The sequence below is a fragment of the Eulemur rufifrons genome, chromosome 4 (assembly GCF_041146395.1).
Source record: "Eulemur rufifrons isolate Redbay chromosome 4, OSU_ERuf_1, whole genome shotgun sequence".
NCBI classification, from domain to species: Eukaryota; Metazoa; Chordata; class Mammalia; order Primates; family Lemuridae; genus Eulemur; species Eulemur rufifrons.
In genome coordinates this window covers 61,937,842-61,943,675 of record NC_090986.1, presented here as the reverse complement: position 1 = coordinate 61,943,675, position 5,834 = coordinate 61,937,842, and positions in this window count along the sequence as shown.

The window sequence follows — 5,834 nt, the reverse complement described above, 5'->3', positions numbered from 1 at the left end:
ATAATAAAAGGATTTGTTGTGTAAAATTTGGATTCAGTCAAAAGCCCGCACTTAAGAACCCAAAAGGCCACAAGGTTAAGGCCGCAGTTTCCCCACCCCTGATAGACACATAGTAGGCACCAAGTGAAACAATGATGATTATGTAATCATAAAGGGTTATTACTACTGAATGCAGACATCCCAATCTCATCCCCGGTTTTATATTTCATTCTTTTTTTTACCCGAATCTGCAAGGTGTTTCTACTTAGATATTTTGCCATCACTTAAATCTTTTTGTCTAAAATGAAACATATTATTGTAATCCAAGTTTCCACTAAACCATTATAGCTGCTCAACTCTACCACTGCTGGGGAGAGATGGTCCTTGGTTCTTAGTTACCCAAGTTTATATTCTAACCATCGTCCTTGATGGTATCCCCCCACCTTCCTCCACGTCACAGTCCTCAACGGAATGTGCTGTTGCAGACATACTTAGGTTCAGCCAGTAGGGCTGCAGACAATGTTCTTTGCTCTCAGAGAATTACTTGTGAATGGAACACTAGGTTCCATTCAAAAGCACTGACTGCTAGACTCAGTTGGAGAACCTAGTCATTATTGTTTCCTCAACTTTAGAAGCAACAACCAAGGGCATGAATCTCAACATTTCCTACTCCGAAGCCTTTGTCATAATATCCAGGATTCAGTGAGGTCTCCTGAACATGTACCAGATGTCTCCTTCATATGATTAAGTGTGTATAATATGTTAAACTATAGTTTTACATATGTTTGTGTGGTTATTTGATCAGTGCTGGTATCTCCTCTGGGCTATAAACTCCGTGAGAGTGAATACCATATCTGCTGGTACTTACCACGTTAACCCTAGGACCAAGCAGAATAAAGATAAATGGTATCAGTTAACTGAATACATGAAAACCAAAATCCACTAATATTAATAGGATTATTTCAAGAGCTACTCAACATTCAGTAAAAATTCCAGATTTATACATCTCCAACTTCCTTTTTGAAGATAGAAGTTCAGGTTAAATTAAACTCATACCAGAGTGGTTAAGGGCATAGGCTTTGAGTTCAAATTCTGACTTTCCACTTATTTGCTGGGTGACCTAAGGCAATTATTTGACTTCTCTAAATCTCAACTTCATCACTTGTAAAAACCAATTCAATAATACTTGATCTCCTCCAGTAGTGTATAACACGTGGTGATAGTAGACATTCAACGAAAGGTAGCAATTGTTATTAGCCAATTGTTTGGGGTGGAAGTTCCATGAAATACAGAATAAACTCTTGTGCATCCCTACACATGAAAATAATGGACGGATGACTCGCAATGGGCCATAACAACAAGCTTATTGAAGGTTAAAAATCACCACTTTAAAGCGATCTGAGAATCTCACCTTTTGGTTTGAAAATAAAAACACAGATGTATTTGTAATTACATATATCCTAATCCTGTCTGAACTGTATTAAAAAAATGTACCACATGATAAACTTGACACGTGTTTATGACCACATTTTCTAGGAGCAATATCCATGTGATGTGTTGTTTCGCAGATTGTGTTACTAGCGAGTTGGGCAGAATGGAAAATAAGATATCAAATTGACATCTTGGATAGACGAAAATACAGATTAACGGGGCCGGGGAATTCATTCAGGGCTGTAGGGAAGTATACTGTAAGTTGAGCAGTAATTTCATTAGAATATGCCAGAAGACACAGGCAAATTGCCAGGCCGGGATATGACAAAAGTGAATACGTTGGCTTTTGCTGTCACGGCAGATTGTCAGATTTTATACAGAAATGATTTTATGGGTCCATGAATTGGAAGGAAAGAAAAAGAAGAGAAATTCAGGGCTGTTGCTTATGAGATGGGCTGAAAGGGTGATCAGAAAAGCAAGAAACCTAGTAAAATATTTGGTGTGCAATCCCGTAACAGACCACAAAATCTTTGTAAGTGGTTTCTTCTTGGTTGCTCTTAGAGTAGACTGAAAAGAAAGCTAGAAAGCATTTGAACATTTGGCTTCTACTCCTACTTCTACCAGCTATGTGATCTTAACAAATCACTTCTTTCCAGGCCTCATTTGTTGGATGTGTGAAAAGAGAATAATATTTATTCTCTCAATTCATGAAGTTGTTGTGATGATCATATTAAATAAAATAGATGAAAAATCTTTGAAAAACATAAAGCACAATGTGTTCTTATCATATACGTTTCCTGGGATTTGGACCTTATTTTCCTATTATATTTTTTTATGTTTCAAAAGGTATCTAAATTGTTTCTCATTTCTCAAAAATGCTTAGCAAATACTTCTGTTGGTTATTAAGAAACTAGATCTGAAGATGAGCTTGGGGCTTCCTCACAGCTGTTGTTGTGTACTTAATACTTTCTTTCAGTATGCCTGTCTCTCCTACCAGCAGTCTTTCAGGAGAAACATAAAATGTTTTGAAGGTACAATGATTGATTTTAGGGGTACATACTGCCTAGGGCCAAAACTTCCACTGTGGAGGGAGCCCCATTTATTTTTTTCCCTAGGGAGGCTGGTATGGTTGATTGGAATGAGATAAGTTCTTATGAACACTTTTCTTAGGGTTGGCAACATGGATTAGATAATAGCCTAATAACATTGCTGATTTACCTTTATTTACACATAGCTACTATTTGTGCACAGAAAGGTCAGGAACTACTATATTTAATAGAATCAAAACCCCAACACATATTTTTGTGTTGTTCACTGTAAAAGATAAGAAAAAATACCACTGATTATAATTTTAAGGTATTATTGATTGTAATTATGCCCTGATATCAGAGATAAGACATAAGCATAAGGACATACCTTATTCATTCATTTAGTTCCCACAACAGAGGAAGGGATTCCTTTCCACATTTTAAGGATAAGGAAGCTGAGATGCAGATAAGTCCCTCTGCCAAATGATTCAAAACTAGTAAATAACAATCCTGGAATTTAAGCCCAGGTCTGTCTAATTCCAAAGCCTATTTATTATGCCATGTTGGGTTTTATTGTATATGGATCTATCAGGAAATTTAACTCTTTATCTGAGTATATTTTAAGGTTAGAAAAGGCTGGCAACATTCTACATCCTAGCTAGGCTTTCTTCCTTTTAAAATCATAAATTACATTGGACTTTCACAGGACAACTGACCCCAGAATTGGATTGGATCCAACAGACCAACTTGCTCAGGTCTCTGTCTGCAGACAGGCTATGTCTGCCACCCTTAGCGGGCAGGAAGCCCCCTGCGCCAGAGTGAGAAGGTGCCAAGGTGGTGCAGCCAAGGCAGAGGGAAGGATCCTTTCTGGGGCCATGCTTTTTCATGATACCATTCCTCTTTTTATTTGGACAAAAAGTTTCTAAGTACAGCGACAACAGAGAATGTAACAAACACCCTGTGCCCACTCGCCAGAAGGAACATGCAGACGTGTGTGTTTCATTGTATTTGCTGCAGAGAAAGTCAAAGACCTTTTTGTTCCCCTTCCCAGTCCTATTCCATTCCTTCCTTCCCCAGAGGTCACCACCATCACAAATTGATTGTGTATTTTTCAGCTCACGTCTTTTCCCTTTTCCTACATAACATCCCGTAATAGTGTAGTTTAAAAGCATTCACAGATAGCGTGACATGCTATATTTACCATCCTGCGACTTTCTTTTTTCAGTTAACATTATGTTCCTAAGATGTAACCATGTTGATTTATAAGAATCTAGTTCATTTATTTCAAGTTCTGCATCATGTTCCCTAGTGCGAATAGGCCACAAAATCTAATTAATTCTTCTCTTTTTGGCCATCACACAGAATGTCATGGTAAACCTTCTTGTACACATCTCCTTGTGCATATAGGGGACATTTTCTCCAAGGGTAGCTGGAAGTGGTATAGCTGGGTCATAGGCCATGTGCATTTGCAATATACCAAATGGTTTGCAATGTTTGAACTAATTTATACTCCCTGTCAGCCATGTACGAGAATTCTCATTTCCCCCACACCTGTGGCACACTTGGTATTGTCAAACTTTTCAAATTTTGCTAATCGGATGGGTGGGAAATGGTAGCTCTGTTGTTTTAATTTACTGGTGATATTTTATTTCTGAAACGTGTTAAGGCTCACGGGAATGTGGACCGTGCCCACAGCACCGCAGCTCTCGGCCTCCCAGGAGGTGCATCCACCATCCACCCTCTATCCTCACTTGAGCGTCCAAAGCAGACAAGGGTGGTGGGTTAGGGTTGGGGTGTGGCCAACAGTGTGTGTGGGAGATGCGTCATGCTGTGCGGCTGATGACTGCCTCTGCACCCACATCCTGTTAGTCTTCAGGACTGCAAGGCCATAACAAATATTGACCCCAATTTTCTTAAGTGTAGGCTTCACTCTGTTTATTGGTTGGGCCCACGTAAAGCCACTCTTCTGGGTGAGCATGTAGAATAGAAAAGGCCACCAGCCAAAGACCCTTGGCAGAAAGCATTCTGCTTCCAGATTTGAGCAACATCTCACTTTAAAAATTCACGCCAAATAGACATGGTGGAAACAACTTGTTGGCCAACATTCTCCCTGGGCCTCTCTCTCCCTTAATTCCTCAAGATCGCTTAAGCATTAGGCGTTGTGTGGTATTGAGGAACCTGGGATTTGATACACAGATAGCTGATCTCAGCTCCACCTCTTCCACAGATGATCTTGGGAAAGTTATCGCTAAACTCCATCTGTAAAATGGCAATCATAATAACACCTACCCTGCAGGGTTGTTAGGATTAAGTGAGGACACACAGTAGGAGCTCATTAAGTGTCAGCTATCCGTGGTAATAATTATCTGATTTATGTACGGGATTACAGATCACAGTAAATGACACAGGTGCCACAGGATTTGCATTGGTTTCCTAGCTCAGTGCACTACATCGTGTATTGTTTGCATTGTAACCCAGTATAGAGATCGCAAACAGGTGGCCTGTGGGAATGTGTTTTATTGGACTTGTAAAGTATTGCTTTTTGTTTTATTTTGATTCAACTTTTAAAAACTGGGGACTCAAATATCTTGATTATTTGCTTCTCTTAAAACATTGAAGATCTGGTAACATTAGGCTGGATGACTACGTATTTAAGATAAGCCAACAGGTCCCTCTCAGTGGAGCACGTTCTCTCCTATTTGTCACAGCCCCTGCACATACACAGTGTATTTATTAGCATCCCCTGCCTGGCCCTCATGGGAATCTGAATTTGCAGCTCCTGCTTTTGTGACTGCTGGTCCTCACGGTTCCATGGTGATGACTAAGCTAGCATTCTCAGAGCAGGTCCTTACGATCCGTGTCTACTGCTTCCATGGACAGAGACAGAAAGAGGGAAGACAGGCCATATTTGGTGGCAGCCAGTTCCAGTGCCAGCCCATTATGCTCTGCACTTTACATACCCTGTATTATTTAATCGTCACACCAGCTGTGAGGTAAACACTGTCATCCCCTACATTACAAATGGTGCAATAAGCTTGGTGCGCTGAGCAACTTGCCCAGGGTCACACAACTACAGAGGGGCAGAGCTGGTATTTGAGGCAGGCCCTTTAGAACTCCTAACCCATTTTCCACTCATTACATTGTGCCAATGGATAGAAAATTAGCTTATCAGAGCTTTGAGTGGCTGTCGTGTGAGTCTCAGGCCATTATTTACTGTGTCCTGGTTGAGCAACCTCCTCCCCCGGTGATCATTTCCCTGCCCATCTGTGTTCACTCCCTGAAGGACTGAGGGTCATTCCCAAGAGGGTGTGTCTCTAACTCTTCAGGGATGGCTTTAAGTTTGGCTGTGCCCCAACATGCTGTGAGGCACAGTTTTGACTGAAAGAGCCAGTCTCG